Source organism: Chiloscyllium plagiosum, unplaced genomic scaffold, assembly GCF_037043375.1.
Source record: "Chiloscyllium plagiosum isolate Xiang-an unplaced genomic scaffold, Cpla_swu_hap1 HiC_scaffold_2, whole genome shotgun sequence".
NCBI classification, from domain to species: Eukaryota; Metazoa; Chordata; class Chondrichthyes; order Orectolobiformes; family Hemiscylliidae; genus Chiloscyllium; species Chiloscyllium plagiosum.
This window is the reverse complement of record NW_028270140.1, coordinates 83,678,350-83,700,333: the sequence shown is the minus strand read 5'-3', so window position 1 is coordinate 83,700,333 and position 21,984 is coordinate 83,678,350. Positions and strand designations below refer to the sequence as shown.

General features: G+C 41.3%; 1 protein-coding gene and 1 long non-coding RNA gene across 4 annotated transcripts in view; one reads left to right on the top strand and one right to left on the bottom strand.

Moving 5' to 3' along the window:
* Positions 1 to 21,984, top strand: part of srfbp1 (serum response factor binding protein 1) — a 214,218-nt gene that overhangs the window by 114,432 nt on the left and 77,802 nt on the right. The gene's annotated exons all lie outside the window — the stretch shown is intronic.
* The window catches only part of LOC122560690 (uncharacterized), a 124,291-nt gene that overhangs the window by 90,227 nt on the left and 12,080 nt on the right, over positions 1 to 21,984 (bottom strand). For both annotated transcript variants that reach the window (XR_015760692.1, XR_006314786.2), the window contains 2 exons: positions 8,407 to 8,535; positions 2,246 to 2,371 (listed from right to left, as the gene is read on the bottom strand). This is a non-coding gene — a long non-coding RNA (uncharacterized LOC122560690). The remainder of the gene's footprint in view (positions 1 to 2,245; positions 2,372 to 8,406; positions 8,536 to 21,984) is intronic.

Below are 21,984 nucleotides of genomic sequence, written 5' to 3'. Positions count from 1 at the left end.
CCCCTTCAGTTGCCAAAAGTGAATTCTCATCCGTGGCGTATTAAATCTGTCTCCGCACACCTTTCCTCTGAGATCACTGCCATTTTCTCGCCTCTAACCTCTCCCTTCATGCAATTTTTCTGCACACATTAACGGCCATCCTATTGAGATTGCTATATACATGTCTTCTCTATCTCCAGTTTACGATTTCCAAACAAAGCCCAGTCCTGATTGCTTCCACATATCCCTCTGTGACCACATATCATGTCCATCCCCCACCACAATTTCCTGTTGGGTCAATAAAAGCAAAATACTGCAGGTACTGGAGATCTGAAATAAACGCAAAACATAAAAGAAATTCAACAGCAGCAACATTCCCTCCTAACTTTCCAAGGAACAGGAAATCGTTGCCGTGACCAGCGTATTTTGGACAGTTAGAGGAAAGATTGCTCGCAGGCCTGGCAATATCTGTGGAGAGCAACAGTTTACGTTTCAAGTCCAATGACTACTTCTAAACTGAAGAGCGGTGGAAACACAGCAAACGTCATGTTGTTGAGAGGGAGGAGGGACAAGTGGAACAGAAAGGCAGGTCATAAAAAGGTTAAGTGTGATTGGACATTAAAATGTGTCTTTGAGCAAAAGACAAAGGGAATGATAATGATTCTAGAGAAGATGACTCACAGATTCAGAGAAAGTGCTCCTGTCAGAATAAAGTTGAATTCTGATTAAAAACCAAGCAATGATAGATAAAATACAAATACTGTGATGGTGGTGGGGTGGTACAGTGTAGGATGGAAGAGACAGAGGAAAATATCAAAATGGAGGACAGAGTCCACAATCTGAAGTTGTCAAATTCAATGTTGAGACCAAACAGCTGTAAACTGTAAACAAAAAGTGAGGTGCAGTTCCTCCAACTTGAGTGGACTTCATTATCACAATGCAGCAGGCTCAGGATGGAAATATGAGCATGAAAGCAGGCTGGTGGATTGAAGTGGTAAGCAATTAGAAGGTTGGGTTCATGCTTGTGGAATGAGTGGAGGTGTTCCACAAAGCAGTCACCTGCTGTTGGGAAAATAAACGTTCTGCCTCTGCATTGCTTACAGTGACAGTTTCAAACCTCTAACTTTAGCTTGTGGTCCTTCATATTCTACAATAGGTTTGCAGCGAATGATTTGCTCAGTCATGTACTTAGCTACACCTCTGCCTTTTTCCACAGAAGATCTGATACTAGTCAATCCAGATCCTTCCCATGGTTATGGGAGCCTAGATTAAGTAGTTTTAAAAAGTCAAAAGTTGACTTCTTATGGATTGAGAATTAGGTCATTTCAGACTGGACCAGATGGTGCAGGGAGAGCATTCTGGATGATTCAGAGATGTTGAGATGTGATTTATAACTTTTCCGAGCAGCTGATGAGTTGATTCCTAAAACACTCCATGATGGATGGTCAAACAACAGACAGGACCTGAGTTTATATGATGATTGGAGAGAGTATCTCACAGGATCCTAGTTCTTATACATCTTTCTTCTGATCTGTGGCTTACAGAGCAGTAGCACCTTAAAAGAATGTATAAAAAGGGTCTGCGAAAGGGTCACTCGACCCAAAATAGTTCCCTCCTCATATGCTGCCAGATCTACTGAGCTTTTCCAGAAATTTCCATTTTTGTTTCTGATTTACAGTATCTGCAGTCCTTTTGGTTTTTATTTAAAAAAAGGGTGAGTTGATTTCATCGCATCCCCTTCCATCAACTGACCAGTTACGTAAATGTGGACACAGCAAGTTGATTCCAGATTCATCGTTTAGGCAGGATTAGATTGTGGCTGGATTATACTCAGTTGGAATCCATTGTCCAAAATTATCGCATCTACTGATTTGTTCCCACACCAGTTAGCAGGCCGTCTGGATTTTATTGTGAATGGGTCAGAAAATGGGCCAGTTACGTTCTTCAAAAGTACTTGTCTGAAATGGGTTCTTCCAGATAATCTGACTCTGTTACAATGGATTTGTAATTAGCAAAGTACAAATTGTAAGCTCCAGGAATGTTGATGCAGCTATCTCAGAAGTTGTTTTAAGTCATTGAAATCAATCTTTTAAAACTCAACCAATGATTGCAGTCCAGTGAATACATATTCATTTTTAATTTAAAAAGCATGGTTTTATAACACACAATCAACTGTTCTCACTTACTGAAGGCACCAATGCATGTTTGTTTGATAAGCAGTACTTAGATGGTCCCTTGGACTAATTATTTGAGTTAGGTTACTAACCCTGAGCTTGATCCCATCTTAACTCAGTCTTCACATCTGCATGTTTTCTTGCAATCGAGAGTAACTCCCCTGATTCATTCTCCTCCTCACTTCCTTCCAGCTGAGGTCAGATAACACCACCTAAGTCTGGAAACAACCGATTACAGTTTAATATAATCCAATGTGGTGCAATTTCTCACTAATGTAGGAAGAAAATTGATATAGTGAGTAATGGACTGAACACCAGCAATAACCTCCTTTTAACATCTGCCAACTATAACATCGAGCTCTTTTACATTTACTACTGTTCCTTCAACTTATTTCTGACAAGTTCAAGCTGAAATTTCCATTTGGTAATCCAACAGTTGTGTATTCCTTTGATTTATCCCTCACCCAGAGTACCTGAATTTACACTGCTGTAATACAGGATATTGTTCTCAGTTTGTGAATGAGCCATGTGTAAGTGTATGTTTCCCCATTCTTCTTTATTGCAGCAAAAATGTAACAAATTCCTTTTTTTTTGACTCATGACTTGTATTAATGATCACTTGTATTCTTGATCATTCTAGATATTGTTTGAAAGAAAATTTTCTTCAGACCTGTATTGTACTTTATCTAAACATATATGATATTGACAAATGCGCAAAAGACTTCCATGTTTCAGTGCTATCATCTTGATATCCAGCACAAGGGAGTAAAATGCTAAACATTTGTTCCCATCCTGTCCAAAACATTTAGCTAAACCTCTGTCTGTGTGGAGTTTGCACATTCTCCCCGTGTCTGCATGGGTTTCCTCTGGGTGCTGCAGTTTCCTCCCACAGACTGCAGATGTGCGAGTTAGATAGATTAGCAATGCTAAATTTCCTGTAATGTTCAAGGATGTGCAGGTTAGATGGATTAGCCATGGGAAATGCAGGGCTACAGGGATAGTTTAGGGTGGTTGGTCTGGGTGGGAGATGCTGTTCAGAGGATTGGTGTGCACTCGATGGACCAAATGGTCTGCTTCCACAGGAAGGAATTCAATGATTCTTAAGTCCTATTTAGAACCATAATTATGTATGTTTTATGATGAGTAATTTTATTATATGTCATTTCATATGTTTGAATTCAGAAGGTGAAATTTGTAATGGTGATAAACAACCTTGTCCTAGGAATGAACTTAAAATGTCTTTTTTTTTTCCTCCTATTTACTAACCATCCTGGGTGAAATGTTTACCACTTAATTACAACCCTTCGCTGGAGAGTCTGCTTTGAGCAATATAATAATCATGCATCTGATTTCTGCTGATTATTTTTTAAAAAAAAGTAATGTCAGCCTAAACTATTGATGTAATTAGAACCAGATGGTGGTAGGTGCTGCTTTGAAGAGTTTCTGTTCCACAGAGTTTCACAGCAGTGGAATACTGTTACACCAAAAGGAATAGCTGAATGGAAAATTAGTTTGATCTCTGAAGGGGAGCTTTTTTACACTGTTCCACTGACCATTTATTCATGTAGAGATGTGGAAAAATATTTTTTACAACGTAGTTTGCTATATTATGATACCAAGAGGGGGATGCAGAATACAGAGGGGAATATTTCCCCCCAATCCAGGAAAGCTGCAGGAGAAAGAGAAATACTCAGCCAAGTTATCCAAAAGCGATCTGATACTACTAGAATTTGCCATTTGTAGGGTGAATCTGATCAGACTTGGGAGACAACTATTTCTTGATTAAAATAACCTTAGAGTTGGAGAGGGGAGACATTTTTAACAAAATAAAATAAACTTGATTCAAATCTGATATCGACTACGAGCTTCTAATGGATTTAAAGCTATTGTTAAAAAGTATAAGATTAGAGATTCTGATAATGTTATTGTTAGGAATGCAGGAATAGCAATTGGCAGTTTAGCCTCTAAAGCATGTTCCAGTATTCAGAGATGAATACAGATTTGTAACTAAACTCCATATGCCTACTGTTTTATTGTTTTATTAAGTTTAAGTCTGTGTACTCTGAAATCATGACTTCATGTAAGCCTCTGATTTTCACCCTATTCCTCGATATTACCCACCAACCATCTATGCCTATTATGTGCATTCTATATGTTTCCCACTTACCTCCCAAGTCTCAAACTGTGTAAGGTTGGTACCTTTGCTTTGAGTAATCTCCTTGCTATGGCTCTGGTCTTGTTTTTGAGATCCAGGATCTTCAGTACTCTCCTAACTAACAGTGTGAGTGTCTTCCCCTGGGTGGTTGCAGAACTTGTTGTAAATCTTTCTATATCATCTTCTGAGGAATTGTTGTAACGTGCTGTAATATGGGTTCTTTAGCATTTCATACAAGCTCAGGCCAAATCTCTAGGTTACAGTTTTTTTTATTAAAAGTTTTATCGCTACATTGTACATGATGGTACAGCGACGGGACCATATGCTTTGTGTTGTACAGGGTCCAACTTCTTAGCAGAATAATAACATGTGGCTACTGAGTTCAGAGAGACATCACTTCAGAGGCTCATCTACGTATTCATTAAATCCTAAATCTATATTGGATCTTCCAACTTTCTATTGGTTTTCTGCTTAACAATGCTTTACAGTTTCTCTTTATGATATTGTAGTCTGCCTTAACGCTATATGGTCTCAGTCGCAGTGTTTTCCAATTAGACGTTTACTGTAATGGTCTGTTCCTTTAAATCTCACCCCAGTGTTATGGTGGGTGCATATTAAATATTTTATGGACTTGGGTTTGAAGGATTATCGGCACCTTGTTTTAATGAAGGGATGGTGGAACTTTTTTTTTAAAAAATGCCAAGTTGCATTTTTTCAGTAGCTGCTTGTTTATTGTAGGCCCCCTGACTGGGTTTATGACTGACAGGTTGCAGCTTCTGCTTTGGAGATTGTTCGCATTTTTCATTTGATGGCCAATCAAGGGAAGAAAAAAGGCTTTCTGTTCCAGTTCTCCTGTTTCTGAAAAACCTCTTGCTCTGGGTCCAGTGTACTATCTGGAGACCTGGTACAGTCTGAAACTGATTGCTCTGGTGAAGGGCATTCAGAAGAGTCCTCAATGCTATTTCCTGAGCAAACTGCATTGCCAACGATCCAGTGAAATCTGCTTGAGTTGGTGACCTTCATCTTTGTCTGCCAACTGGCAGGACATTCTGCACCTTGTCTTTCTTTTCTGCTTTTCAAGAACTAAGGTGTTTGACTAAAATTTTTTTTTTGTTTTCCCAAAGTGAATCTCTGTAAAGTCCATTTTCACCCCTTTAACCGCTGCATTTATGTGAGCATTTGGATGTGTTTTTGGTTGCTTGGAGGTTATTTCAATCAAGAAACAGTTGTCTCCCAAGTCTTATCAGGCTCACCGTACAAATGGCAAATTCTAGTGGTATCCAAAAATTAGCTTTTGAATAACTTAGCTGATTTCTCCTGCAGTTTTCCTGGATTGGGAGAAATCCCATTTGTATTCTGCTTGACAAACTCCAATAACCAGTTTTGCATCATCATCTTTGTATTTATGAAAGAAATATGGTTGGATTTTTTACTTCAAGTCCTTAACAAACCCTCAGGTTTCGATGTTTTGGCCTGCATTGTAGGTTTCTGAAAACTGTTCTGATGGTTTTGTTCATGTTTCTGTTTTACGACTCCAAGTGCCAGTATGTTGTTCATGCGAAATATTGCACCATTGATGCCATTTACTGTGTTGTACATAATTACTTGAAATGTCTCTGGAGAAATCTGTGATTTCAAAAAGTTGTTTACTAAAAGAAATGTGTCCAAAAGGTGTTATAAATGTAGTCAATAATTTGGATTGTTTATGCAGGGATAATTGGCATGAATCCACTGTGAGTATTTAGTTTTGCTGGGCTTTCATCCTCTGAGGACATTGGAGAGATCTTGTATTCCATCTCGCATTCCAAATGTGAGATGCTGCATTTTGGGGAAGCAATTCTTAGTGGGACTTATACACTTAATGGGAATGTCCTAGGGAGTGTTGCTGAACAAAGAGATCTTGGAGTGCAGGTTCATAGCTCCTTGAAAGTAGAGTCAGAAATAGATAGGATAGTGAAGAAGGCATTTGGTATGCTTTCCTTTATTGCTCAGATCAGTGAGTATAGGAGTTGGGAGGTCATGTTGTGGCTGTACAGGATGTTGGTTAGGTAACATTTGGAATATTGTGTGCAGTTCTGGTCTCCTTCCTATCAGAAGGATGTTGTGAAACCTGAAAGGGTTCAGAAAAGACTTAGAAGGATGTTGCCAGGGTTGGAAGATTTGAGCTGTAGGGAGAGGCTGAATAGACTGGGGCTGTTTTTCCTGGAGCGTCGGAGGCTGAGGGGTGACCTTATGGAGGTTTATAATATGAGGGGCATGGATAGGGTAAATAGACAAGGGATGGGGGAGTCCAGAACTAGAGGGAATAGGTTTAGGGTGAGAGGGACAAGATATAAAAGGGATCTAAGGGGCAACTTTTTCACACAGAGTAGTGAGTGTCTGAAATGAGCTGCCAGAGGAAGTGGTGGAGGCTAGTACAATTGCAACATTAAAAAAGCATTTGGATGGGTATATGAGTAGGAAGAGTTTAGAGGGATGTGAGCCAAGTGCAGGCAAATGGAAGTATCTGTTCAACATGGACGAATTGGACTGAAGGATCTGTTTCCATGCTGTATGACTCTGTGACTCTACCTTGTCATACCAAATGATAGTCTCACCGATGCATTGTCTTGCTACCATGTTATTAGCAAAGATTCCCACAGCATAAAGTAATGTATGGATCTGGTTCTTGTTAACTTTCTTGGCCAAGCCTGAAGTAATTCCTCCCACTTCCTACAGACCAGTTGGGTAGCCATTGGCACCCGCAAAGGCCCCAACTATGCCTGCCTCTTAGCAGGATACATGAAACAATCCCTCTTCTGCAGTTACACCAGCACCATCTCCCAACTTTTCCTCCACTACAGTGGATGACTGTATTGGTGCCACTTCATGCTCCCAAGATGAGGTTGAACAGTTCATCAACTTCAACACCTCCCAACCCTTCCTGGACCTCTCCGTCTCTGTCTTCGCCAACCGACTCTACACAGAGTCATCGACTCCCACAGTTACCTTGACTACACCACCTCCCACCTCCTCTCCTGTAAAAATGCAGTCCCTTACTCCCAATTCGTCGGCCTCCACCATATCTGCTTGCAGGAGGAGCAATTTCACTCCAGGACATCCCAGATGTCGTCCTACTTCAAGAATGGCAATTTCCCCTCTCACATGATCAACAATGCACTCCAGTGCATCTCCTCCTCCTGTACCTCCACCCTTGAACCCCCTCACCCTCATCTTCCACCCCAAGAATCCCCAGATTGATGCGCATTATCCTCCACCATTTCCGCTACCTACAGTCAGACCCCACCACTAGAGATATTATTTAACTCCCCACCTCTATCTGCGTTCCGCAGAGACCATTTCCTCTGCCACTCCTTCATTAGGTCTACACCCCTACCCTCCATAACTGGCACCTTCTCTTGCTGCCAAACAAGGTGTAAAACCTCCTCCCTCGCTTCTACCCAAATCCCTAAAGGATCAGTTCAGGTCTGGTGGAGATTTTCCTGCACATCCACCCACCTCATCTTCTGCGTTCATTGCTCTTAATATGGTCTCCCCTACATGGGGAGACGGAACGCCAACTCATGGAGCATTCCCTGAAACATCTCTGGGACCTGTGCACCAAACAATCCCACTGCCCTTTTGCCAACCACTTCAACTTCCCTTTCCACTCCCCCAAGGGCATGCAAGTCCTGGCCCGCCTCCACTGCCAAACCAAACCCACGTGCCAACTGGAGGAAGAATGCCTTATCATCTGCCTCAGGACCCAACAGTACACTGCATCAACATCGACTTCACCAGATTCCAAATCTTCGCCCCCCCTCCTCACCTCATCCCAGATCCAACCAACCAACTTGGCACCACCCTCTTGACCCTCTTCCTTCCACCTATCTGCTCCACCCTCCCCATCAACCTGTCACATTTATCTTTCACCTGCATCACCTGCCAACGCACCTACCTACCCCACCCCCACCCCATTTATCTCTCAGCCCCGTACCACCTCCACATTGCTGATGAAGAGCTTATGCCCAAAATGTCGACTCTCCTGCTCCTCAGATGCTGTCTGACCTGCTATGGTTTTCCAGCGCCACACTTTTCAACTTTGAATGAATTCCTTACCTGGTCAACCATTTCTTCAAATGTTTGCATTCCTGAGCCTGATGTGGTCCTTCCAAAAGCTGAACTGTTTCTGAAAGTGGCCTACGTTTACATAAAAACAGAGCAAATGATGTTCAGGCCTGGCAGTGTCTGTGAAGAGGAAAACAGTATTAATGTTTCCAGTCCAGTGTGACACTTTTTTTTCGCAAATAATGAAAAACGTTTTGAAAGAAGAGTCATTGACAGACTCAAAGTTGATTCTGCTTCTCTCCGCAGATAGTTCAAGAGCTGAATTTCTCCAGCACTTTGTTTTTATTTCAATTCTTTGCTTCTGTTTGAACCATTGTGTTAATGCCCCCATATACTGCTCTCTGCTGTCCAGTAACCAGCTCTGTTTTCCAGCTTACTGCTGCTCTCATGATGTCTTGAAACACTTTTTCTTCTGGTTTTCCTTAACCACAAGATTTTCTTCAACTGCAGACTTTATTGTTTTCTTTTCTCTTTTCCACTGCTGCCATATTTTCTTGTAGTAGTCACATTTGGGACTGTTCAATCTTCCAAAAGACTGCTGCTTGAGTCCTTGACCTTTTTCTGCAAGAACCTTGTGTAGATCATGCACTCATATGACATTAGAGCTTCTGCTCCTTTCCAGAGCTCTCTACCTATTCATTTGACTCTGACATTGCTATTATGTTGTTACGTGTACTTCTCATGGTAGCTCATTCACAGTACAAAGACTTTGCTCCACATCCATAGTAACTGGTTCACTACAGCTTTCAATCCCAGATTTGAAATGAACAATTGATGCGGCATCAATTGCCATTTGCTCAATTGAGTCCAGAATCTCTACCACCTTTATTGGGTGGAGAACTGTTTCCAGTTTCACTCATGGCTCTAACATTTAAGCCAGGCCATCTAATTCATATTAGTTTTCCTCAAACCATTGGAAAACTTGAATCAAATTGCCCTTTAACCTTGTTATTTCCAGGGGGGTACAGCCCTAATTGGTGTTTTCATTCCTTGTAATTTCATTCTATGCTGCACTACTTTTAAGGTCAGTACAGTAAGTCCCCGTTTTAAGTTGACTCCTCCAAAGTTGTTCCACTTAACATGACCGATATTTTGGGCATGTGCACTTAGCGCAGTATTTTTTTGTTTTAAGATCATAGTTGTAGCCAGGACTGGTTACTTTTGTGCAATATGGGTACAGTTCCTGACCCTGCCATCCAATTTGAATTTTGCTGTCCCAGAAATGCCTATCTTGGAATTTTATACTGGGTAATGGTAGAGAGACCATTTTAAAGTCAGTGAGAGAGATATTTAAATCATAGAATCCCTACAGTGTGGGAACAGGCCCTTCGGCCCAACAAGTTCACACCGACCCTCTGAAGTGTAACCTACCCAGACCCATTCCCCTGCCCTATTACTGTATGTTTCCCCTGACTAATGCACCTAACCTACATATCCCTGAACACTGTGGGCAATTTAGCATGGCCAATTCACCTAACCTACACATCTTTGGATTGAGAGAGGAAACCAGAGCACCCGGAGGAAACCCGCGCAGACACGGGGGGAATATGCAAACTCCACACAGACAGTCACCAAGGCTGAAATTGAACCCAGGTCCCTGGCACTGTGAGGCAGCAGTGCTAACCACTGAGCCCACTGTGTTGCAGGCTTTGGTGCTATTTTGGTTTAGGGTCTTACAGGTGACAGATAGAAGGAAGTTCTTTTGGAACCCCACATGTGATTTTTGTTCCACTCCAAGGTGGGGGTAGAAGAGACAGGTTCGAAGTCATTTGAGATTTGTTTTTAGCTTGTAATTTAGACCTTCCAGCCCTGAGAACCACCCAAACATCAGTTGGAAAAGCCCAGCAAATCATGATTGTGAGTCAGCTGTTTCAAAAGCAAGGAGAACTATTACTTCAGCAATTGCATTCGAAGCTAAAATGGTTTGAGACCAAGAATGAGCAGTTGACATTGTGAGGGTGCATTGGGCTACCACCCATACTGACAGCAATCCAGGGTAACAAAAACTAAACAAAGCACTTATGCCTTTCAGTGCTAGTACAACGTGTCAAACTGGATGCAGCATCATGGGGGATTTAGAAAGATTCTTGGCAGTCTGATCAAAGACCAAAACCAGCACAAAGTGCTTCTTAGTTTGACCATCGCCCAAACAAACTTTAAAAGCCAATATGATGACTTGAAGGATGAACCAGGTGTGAGTTTATAATAAATAAAACTGGTGTTCATCATGAATGGTTCATGTTTTTCAAGAAATGTTCCTAACTGCATGACAATGAAAGACTGGCAAAGTCTTGAAGAAGGTAGCTACTCACGGAAGTTAGTTTAATGTGGATGACATTTGGTCAAAAAGTACGTATGAAGTGCTTCCTAATCCTTTCAAAATCAGACAAAATCCTCTCCAAAGGTGAGTTGAACAGGGAGCGCAGTGCCAAAGTGAAAAGTGTGACTGGTGACAGCATTGACTGCTCCAAGGAAATCTACTCCCAGAAGAAATAAACTGTCCATACATTTTTAAGGTCTTTAGTTTCTAACTCTTTACCCAATCGAACCCAGCAAGACCTTTCTGCTAAACCTGCACCACTCTATTCCCAATCAAAACCACTTGACTTTCAGTCATTGAACTGCTGTGCACAAAATGTTGCAAGCTTTCACTTCGCAAAGGCAGACATGGATGACAAAATTCATTGTTAACTCAAATATGTGTCAAAGCAGCCTTACGCCAGCTGTAGATAGAAGTTATTCAGGATCAGGATCTGAAACCCAAGGCTGAGGTTGTGGTTCACTGAGCAACAGTAATATTTTCATTCCTGCCCATTCTTTGGGTCATAAGCACACAATGGACTTCTTAGCAATCTCTCATCAAACCTGAGTGGAAGCAAGTCATCCCTGAGTCCAAGGGGCTGCGTCAGAATAAAAAGATTGGTGTTATCTAATTTGAATTTATGTAGTATTTTGTTTATATTTATTTTCTTTTACAAATTATTTAAACAAGGTATACACATAACAATACATTTTACAGTATTTTGGCATGTGCAAATTGGTTCTTTCAGGACTTCTCCCCTGGAAAAAGCTCCAGTTTTAACATTAGTTCCTATATTCCATATATGATTCGCTTAAAAAGTACTTTTTTAAAAACTAGGGACTTTGTGTGAGAAATTCCTATGTGTTGTATATAGTGTGTTTAATAACTGCTCACAGTATTTCAATTCCAAGATATTCTAGTTCTGATGCAAAAGCCATCCATTAGACATTCCATTAGCTGTTTTTGATCATTTCATACACCTGTTTGTGACATTTTAATTATTTTTGTTCTTGAACCTGCCAGCTGTTTGGATCTCTGCTGATAGCTTTCCATAATTTAGAAAGTGCTTTTCTATACTTTTGAGGTCAGACGTGAAATCCATTTCCCACAATTTAATTTGTTCGCTTAATCTCTTAATATGTCCATAAATTTATCCTTCTGTTTGTAAGAGTTTACAGTGTGCTTGTCTTTGTTTTATTAGCAAATGTGGATATATATAGCTTTCTATTCAATCAGTGAAATCATAAATAATTATGATGGATAGTTAAGACCCCAACACAGGTCCTTGAAGAACACCAACAATCACATCTAGCGATTAAAGTGCCTTCCTTCCTACCCCATGATCATTGTCACTGAGCCAATTTCCAAACCAGATCAGTAATTTGACTTCAGTTTCATAAGGTTCAATTCTCATGAGGGATTGTATCACATGCCTTCAGAACGTTGACGAATAATATTGATTGGCATTCCCCTATTCGCTAATCTTATTCACCTCTTTTGAAAAAAAAAAATCAGGTTTTTTAGGCATGACCTACTTTATACAAATCCAGATTGGCACTGTCTGATCAGTTGAAAATTTTTAAGGTATTCAATCATTCTATTCTTAACTCCAGACTTTTTCTGACAACCGATGTTATGCTAACTGGACTACAATTCCCTGGTTTTTACCTCTCGCCTTTCTTAAATACCAGAATAACATGCACGATTTCCCAATGTAAAGGAACAGTCTGCAAATTGACAGAATAGTTGGGCCATCTGGCATGTTCCCACCCACAAAACATCTGTATGAAAACCATCTACTCTTGGATATTTTAGACTTTTTTAGTGCTGTTATTTTCCAAGAATTTACAATCTTCTCCTCAGAACTGAATGGAAAGTTTATTTTTCCCTTCACGTTGAATAATCTTGCATGAGAAAATGTAGATTGGTCTCCAAAAAAGACTTTAGACATGATAAGGTAAAGAAACACATGATCTGAATGATCGATAGGAGCCTTTCTGTAGGTTGAAATAGACAGCATTCATGTTCGATCCCAGTTTCTGACAACATTTGTTAAATCCAACCAAAGTAAGTTACTTCTTTGCCACTAGGAGAAAGTGAGGACTGCAGCTGCTGGAGAGCCAGAGTTGAAAAGTGTGGTGCTGTAAAAGCACAGTAGGTCAGGCAGCATCTGAGGAGCAAGAGAGTCTGGCTTATGCCCAAAATGTCAATTCTCCTGCTCCTTGGATGCTGCCTAGCTTGCTGTGCTTTTCCAGTGCCACACGTTTCGACTCTATTTCATTACCACCTCAACCATAATTGACATGTGATGGGGAGAATCTTTGCGCCCATTAATGTACTGGTAGGGAGATTTGCTAGAGCTTCTCAGGAGGATTTAAACTAGTAAGGGAGGGGGGAGGGGAACAAGGAGACAGTGAGGTAAGATATCAGTCTGGGATTGGTGCATTTGCGAAAAAGACAGTCAAACAGTCAGGGCAGGCAGCAACAAAGCAGAGAAGAAGGTAGGGCTGATAAATTAAATTGCATTTATTTCAATGCAAGAGACCCAGCATTAAGGCTAATGAACTCGGGGCATGGATCAGGGATAGACAAGACTGGCAGCTTAATGTTCCAGGGTATAGATGCTATAGGAAGGATAGAAAGGGGGGCAAGAAAGGAGGGAGCATGGTGTTTGATTAGGGAAAATATTGCTGCTGTGCTTAGGGAGGATGTTTTTGGGTATATGTCCAGGGACACTATTTAAGTGGAGCTGAGAAATATGAAATGGATGATTGTATTGTTGGGATTGTATTATAGATCTCCCACTAGTCAGCAGGAAATTTGTAAGGAGAGCTCAGTTATCTGTAAGAATAATAGGGTGCTTATGGCAGGAGATTTTAACTCTCCAGACATAGACTGGGATTGCCATAGTATTAAGGGCTTGGATGGACAGGAACTTAAGTGTGCACGAGGAAGTTTTCTGATTGTGTATGTGGATGTACCTACTAAAAAAGATGCAAAACTTGGCCTACTCTTGGGGAAATAAGGCAGGGCAAGTGACTGAGCTATCAGTGGGGGAACACTTTGGGACCAGTGACCGTAATTCCATTAGTTTCAAAATAGTGATGGGAAAGGGTAGACTGGATCTAAAAGATGAAGTCCTAAGTTAGAGGAAGGCTAATTTTGAAGGTATTAGGCAACAACTTGCAAACAATGGTTACAGATGTTTGCAGGTCAAGGGATGGCTGGAAAATAGGAAGCCTTCAAAAATGAGATAACGAGAGTCCATAGGCATTATGTTCCTGTTAGGGTGAAGGGCAAGACAGGAAGGTGCAGAGAATGTTGGATAACTAGAAAAATTGAGGTTTTGGTCAGGAATAAAAAGAAAGCATATGTCAGGTATAGTCAGCAGAAATCGAGTGACTCCTCAGAAAAGTATAAATACATTAAGAGTATGCTTCAGAGAGAAATCAGGAGGGCAAAAAGAGAGATAGCTTTGGCAAATAGAGTTAAGGAGGATCCAAAGGGATTCTATAAATACATTAAAAACAAAAGGGAGAGAATAGGGCTGCTTAAAGACCAGCAAGACCGCCAGTGTGTGGTACCACAGGAGATGGAGAGAGATACTAAATGAGTATTTTGCATCAGTGTTTGCCATGGAGAAGGATATGGAAATTACAGAACATGGGGAAATAAATAGCAGCATCTTGAAAGATATTACAGTGGAGGAGGTACTGGACATCTTAAAACGCATAGAAGTGGATAAATCCCTGGGACCTAGTCAGGTGTCCCCTAGAACTCTGTGGGAAGCTAAGGAAGTGATTGGGTTCCTTGCTGTGAGATATTTGTATCATTGATAGCAACAGGCAAGGTGCTAGAAGACTGAAGGTTGGCTAATGTGGTGCCGCTATTTAAGAAAGATGGTTCGGAAAAGAGAACTATAGACTGGTGAGCCTGACATCAGTGATGGGCAAGGTTTTGGAGGGAATCCTGAGGACCTGGATTTACAAGCATTTGGAAAGGCAAGGACTGATTAGGGATAGTCAGCATGGCTTTGTGCATGAGGAATCATGTCTTGCTAACTTGTTTGAGTTTTTGAAGAAGTAACAAAGAGTAGAGCGATGGACGTGATCTATATGGACTTCAGTAAGGTGTTCAACAAGGTTCCCACTGGTAGACTGGGGTGCAAGGTTATATCACATGAAATACAGAGAGAACTAGCTATTTGGATATCCAAATGGCTCAAAGACTGGAGGCTTGTGACCAGCAGTGTGCCGCAAGGATCGATGTAGTGGACAGTGAAGAAGGTTACCTCCGAATACAACAGGATCTTGACCAGATGGGTCAATGGGCCGAGGAGTGGGCAGATGGAGTTTAATTTAGATAAATGTAAGCTGCTGCATTTTGAAAAGGCAAATCAGGCTCGGACTTATATAGGTAATGGGAAGGTCTTGGGGAGTGTTGCTAAACCTTGGAGTGCAAGTTCATAATTCCTTGAAAATGGAGTTCCAGGTAGTTAGGATAGTGAAGAAGGCATTTTGGTATGCTTTCCTTTACTGATCAGTGCATTGAGTATAGAGGTTGGGAGGTCATGTTGAGGCTGTACAGAACATTGGTTTGGCTACCTTTGGAATATTGCGTGCAATATCTGCTATAGGAAGGATGTTGTGAAACTTGAAAGGGTTCAGAAAAGATTTACAAGAATTCAAAGTTTGTGAGAAGATTTGTAGCTCGGGTGCTCATTGTTGTGGTTCTGTTCGCCGAGCTGGGAAGTTGTGTTGCAGACGTTTCGTCCCCTGTCTAGGTGACATCCTCAGTGCTTGGGAGCCTCCTGTGAAGCGCTTCTGTGATCTTTCCTCCGGCATTTGTAGTGGTTTGAATCTGTCGCTTCCGGTTGTCAGTTCCAGCTGTCTGTTGCAGTGGCCGGTATATTGGGTCCAGATCGATGTGCTTATTGATTGAATCTGTGGATGAGTGCCATGCCTCTAGGAATTCCCTGGCTGTTCTCTGTTTGGCTTGTCCTATAATAGTAGTGTTGTCCCAGTCAAATTCATGTTGCTTGTCATCTGCTTGTGTGGCTACTAAGGATAACTGGTCGTGTCGTTTCGTGGCTAGTTGGTGTTCATGAAGACAGCTAACAATCCATATCCCTGTTTGTTCTATGTAGTGTTTTGTGCAGTCCTTGCATGGGATTTTGTACACTACATTGGTTTTGCAAAACCAATGTAGTGTACAAAATTCCATGCAAGGACTGTACAAAACACTCCATAGGACAAACAGGAAGACAGCTAACAATCCGCATCCATGAACACCAACTAGCCACGAAATGACACGACCAGCTATCCTTAGTAGCCACACACTCAGATGACAAGCAACATGAATTCGACTGGGACAACACTACAATTATAGGACAAGCCAAACAGAGAACAGCCAGGGAATTCCTAGAGGCATGGCATTCATCCACAGATTCAATCAATAAGCACATCGATCTGGACTCAATATACCGGCCACTGCAACGTTCAGCTGGAACTGACAACCGGAAGCGACAGATTCAAACCACTACAAATGCCGGAGGAAAGATCACAGAAGCGCTTCACAGGAGACTCCCAAGCACTGCGGATGTCACCTAGACAGGGGACGAAACGTCTGCAACACAAATTCCCAGCTCAGCGAACAGAACCACAACATTTACAAGAATGTTGCAAGTGTCGGAGGGTTTGAGCTATCGGGAGAGGCCAAATAGGCTGGGGCTATTTTCCCTGAAGCGTCGGAGGCTGAGAGGTGACCATGTCAACATTCATTATATCATGAGGGTCATAGATAGGATGAATAGCCAAGTTATTTTCCCTGGGGTAGGGAAGTTCATAACTAGAGGGCATAGTTTTAAGAGGAGAGGGGAAAATTTTAAAAAGGACCTGAGGAGCAACCTTTTCACACAGTGTGGTACTTGTTTGGAATGCCAGAGGAAGTGGTGGAGTTTGGTTCAATTACAACATTTAAAAAGCAACTGGATGGGTGCATGACAAGGAAGGGTTCGGAGGGACATAGGGCTAGATTCATTTAGGATACCTGTTTAGTGTAGATGAGCTGAACTGAAGGGCTTGTGGGTGCTGGACATGTAAAAAGAAAGAAAATTCTACAAATATTCAACAAGTCAAACAATAATTGTGGAGCGAAGAGCAGAGTTAATATTTCCAGTTTGTATTTAAAATAGCAAAAAACATTCCCAGAAAACTTGAATGCATGTCAGGTTTGATGTGATTTTTAAAGATGGAGGTACATGTGTTTTCTCAACTGATTATGACCTGCTAAAAACTGGAATAGATTCCATGTGTGTCAGTGAGAACTCCTTCGAGCCATGATGTGGAACACGTACGTTGAATTAAGCTTCAACATAACTGCTTTCAAAGCAGTTATTAAAGTCTCTGGCTGAAGTTCTGAACATAACACATATTGTCTTCATATTTTTTTTTAACTGACTCAGGAACTTTTTTCCATCAAATGTTTTGTGTGACACAACTAGCTTATAAATGTTATACAGAAATTAAATCAAAGCATAAGTTGGACGTTAAAGAGGAAAAAATATCCAGGGAAAGTACTGACTTGTTCAGAATGTTCCCCAATGTCTGTAAGAAACAGATATAATTAGAAACCTAACCAGTGCAGATGTAAAACGAAAACTCTACCTGATTTGATACTATCACTGCACTGATCTTGGTGACTGATTTGCTTCTTGCATACCCAAGTTGTTTTAAAGGATGCTTCTGACTGCAGTGTGAAGCATTATGTGGCTGTTGGAGATGATTGTGTGATGGGAGGAAGACAGTTAGCATAGTGGTCATGTCACTGGACTCGGAATCCAGGCTAATTTTCTGGGAACGATGGTTTGAATCTGGTCACAGCAGAAACTTTGGAATTAAAAGCTAGCCTAATGGCATCCACCAAGCCATTCTCGATAGTTATAGACATCAATGTGGTTTCTTGATGCCCTTTAAGGAAGAAAATCTGCCATCCTTACTATTATGACCTCCAAATCCACAGAGATAGAGTTGACTCTTGACCACCCCTGTAAAATAGCCTCTCAATCTACTCTGATGTATCAAACTACTAAAAAGTCTAAACAAAAGCATGAAATCAGACAAACCACCAGACATCGACTGAGGCACTGGAAATTACCGCAACAAATACAGCACTGATGACCTTGCAAAGTCCCCCATCTCTCATATGGGGCTTGAGCCAAAATTGGAAGAGCTGTCCCAAAAATTAGTTGAAACAACATCCTGACATATTCAAATGCATAGAATCATGCCTTAATGACAACGTCCCAGACTCCACCATGGTCATCCCTAGGATTGTTCTCTCCTTGTGGCAGTGTGTGACCACAAGAGGTGCTGATACAGTGGTTTAAAATTGTGAAGGAATTGGCCTGGGAACACACAAAACTGACTCCAGACCCCCATGAAGTTTCATAGCAATAAATTAAACATAGGTAAGGAAAGCACTTCACCTGCTTCCTGTGGAGCACTACTCAAAGGACTAATGAAGGATGGCTAGTGCACAGAATGAACTCTGGGTGGGAGACTTCAATATCCATCAGGATGGCTCAGTAGCATCACAAATGACTGAGCAGCTTGAATGCTGGCCTGGGTCTGAAACTCATCCTCGCCAATCTACTGATTGTAGGTGTGTATGTTTACAGCAGTATAATAGCTGAGCAGTCATTGTGGAGATAAAGTTCCGCTTCACATTGACGATACCCCTATCATGTTTAGCAAAACCAATGTGATAAATGGGGTAGACTTCAAAAGCATCTAGCAATTCAAAATGGGTATCCACACGGCACTGTGGGTCATCAGCAGAATTATATTTTAAACACAATAAGTAACCTCATGGCCTGGCTTTTCCCTAAACAAGCTGAGAGATCATTCTTGTTCAATGAAGAATATAGGAGTGCAAGCCAGGAGCAGCACCAGGCAATCCTAAAAATGAAGCGCAAACCTAACCTGCACATCTTTGGACTGTGGGAGGAAACTGGAGCACCCGGAGGAAACCCACGCAGTCACAGGGAGAATGTGCAAACTCCACACAGACAGTCGCCCAACGGTGGAATTGGACCCACGTGCTGTGAGGCAGCAGTGCTAACCACTGAGCGACTGTGCCTTTCCGTTTCACATTGAGGCTACCCTAACAATCTATCAAAATTAAATGATTCTGACCAGTGGACAGTTTTCAACTTCAGTTTCCTCCAATAACCCTTGGTTCTCATACAGATTAAAAATGTCTGCCCAACATTTAATATACTCAATTATCTAGTCTCACAACCCTCTGTGATAAAGAATTCCACAAATTCAGCATTCTCTGAAGGAAATCTCTCTCATTCCGAGATTAAGTACTCTAGCCCTTCCGACATGGAGAAACAACCTCTCTGCATGTACCATATCAAACCTGTAAGAATTGTCAATGTTTCGGTAAGGCCTCCTTTCATTCTTCTTATGTCCGGGGAATATAAACCCAACCTACTCAACTTGTTCTCATAAGAAAATCCCTCCATCCCTAGGATTAACCTAGTGAACCTTTTCTGCACTTTCTCCATTAACAGTATATCTTTAAATAAAGGGATCAAAACTGTTCAGTTTTCCAAGGTGTGGTCAAACTAGCGCCTTATCTAGAATTAACAAGACCTCCATGTTTTTATTCTCTATCTCTCTAGAAATAACAGCCAACATTACATTTACTTTCCCTGTTACCCACTGAACTTTGCTAGTTATTTGAGATTCAGACACAACAACCCCCAAATCCCTCTGTGTGTCCAACGTGCATTTTTGTGCATGCGGTCTCAATTTAATTAATATTCAGCTCTTTTATTTTTCCTGCCAAAGTGCAAAATCTCATATACTCCCACATCATATTCTATCTGGAAAGTTCTTTTGCCCACTAATTAACCTGTCAATATTCTTCTGTAGACACTTCGTTATCCTTACAACTTGTGTTCCCACCCGTTTTTTTGCATCTTCAGCAAACTTGGCGACAGTATATTCGAATCATTCTCCTACATATAAGTCTGCCCCATTTGTCACAGTAGTATTGCGAAACATCAATGTGAAGTGGAACTTTATCTTCACAATGACTGCTCAGGGGTGACTCCTGCTGTTATACTGCTGTAGGCATACACACCTACAATCAGTAGATTGGCGAAGATGAGTTTCAGACCTAGGCCAGCACTCAAGCTGCTCAGTCATTTATGGTGCTACCGAGCCATCCTGATGGATATTGAAGTCTCCCACCCAGAGTTCATTTTGTGCACTAGCCATCCTTCGTGAGTCCTTTGAGTAGTGCTCCACAGGAAGCAGATGAGGCGGTTTCCTTGTCCATGTTTAATTTGATGCTATGAGACTTCATGGGCGTCTGGAGTCGGTTGTGAATGCTCCCAGGCCAATTCCTTCACAATTTTAAACCGCTGTATCAGCACCTCTGGTGGTCACATACTGCCACTACGAGAGAACAATCCTACGTATGACCATGGTGGATTCTGAGGTGTTGTCATTATGACATGATTTTATGCATTTGAATATATCAGGATGTTGTTTAAACTAATTTTTGGGACAGCTCTTCCAATTTTGGCACAAGCCCCATATGGGAGATGGGAGAAGGTTTGCAGGGTCATCAGCGTTGCATTTGTTGTAGTAATTTCCAGTGCCTCAGTCGATGTCTGATGGTTTGTCTGATTTCATGCTTTTGTTTAGACCTTTTAGTAGTTTGATACATCAGAGTAGATTGAGAGGCTATTTTACAGGAGTGGTCAAGAGTCAACTCTATCTCTGTGGATTTGGAGGTCATAATAGTAAGGATGGCAGATCTTCTTCCTTAAAGGACATCAAGAAACCACATTGATGTCTATGATAATGAGATTACAGTGGACAATATTTTCAAAAGTTACAGAAATGTTAAGAATGACAATGAGAGAGACTTTACCTTGACTACAGTTGTATAGAATGTCATTTCTGACTTTGAGAGCCATTTCAGTACTGTACCAAGACAGAAACCTGATGAAAGCAATTCAGAATGGAATATGGGATTTGACTGCTGATGACGCATTTGAAGGCCTTGCAGAGGAAATGGAATTTGGAGATGGGGTAATAATTTTTATTGCTGCTCCGATCAAGGCAATGGTTTTTGTTTTCTGAAGGTGGGTAATGATGGCAGATTTCAAGGAGAGTACAAGGCAATATCCAAGGGGAGAGAACAGTGAACATGGAAACCAGGAATGGAAGTTGGTTAGTAATTTCATGGGAGTGCGGTGTTCAGTGAGAATAAGGTGAGTGTCATTTACTTAGTGAGCCTCCAAGGTAGCATCAGAGAAGTTGAGAGAAAACTAAAGAAAGATGTGAGTTCAGGGCTAGGACAGCAGGAAGATTCCAGGGCAGTGGTCCAATGGGCTATTGGTAAAGAGTGTAGCAGCAGTGACAGAGGTTTCAACCTTAGAGCATCTCAAGAGTTTCTTACACTTAATGGTTAGAGGTGAGAAGGACTAAAGACACTTTGCAGTTGGAAAAAGGAAGTGAGGTTATCTTTACATTCCAGGGTGACTGGTGGAGTGATCCGTTTCAGCAGAGGAGACTAATATTTGATGTTTTATTTTGACCTGTCAGATCTGGCAATGAATGACTTAACCAGCTGTCCATCACATCTATTCCAGTCTGCATTCCTTAGGTTCAGGGAACAGAGGTGAAAGCTATAACCAAGGGAGCAACTAGGGTGAGAAGGTAATGACTGATGGCACCCTGAAAATAGACTGCAGCATAAAGCTTGTTATGCCATGTGCAACCACCTGCCCGATGATGAAAGAGTTGCCTGAATGTCATTTTAAGTTATGGTACATAAATTCCTTGTAATATGCAAGATATTGTTGTTGAGCTAGTTGTTCTGTTTGTCTCTTTTGGTTTGGGATTCTGGCAGGGTAACGCTGTATGCCTTTGCAGCTTGACAATACTTTTTTTCCCCCCAGAAAGGTTGACGGAAATTCCCAATAAGAAACACGTTATGCCCTGGTTGGTGGAGATAATTCAGCTCCACACAAATTGCAAACAGACCAGTCAGCTAATAATTTTAAAAAGATGATAAAACTTAATATGTTCTGTAAACCCTGCATTCTATCTATTCATTCCTCAAATTTATTTGCCACTGTTGTAGTGTCTAGCAACTCTTCTCATCCTTGTATTTTGAGTTATTACTGAACTAAGATAGAGATAATGGGACATAGTTTCTTGAGCATGGGAATTACATTGGAT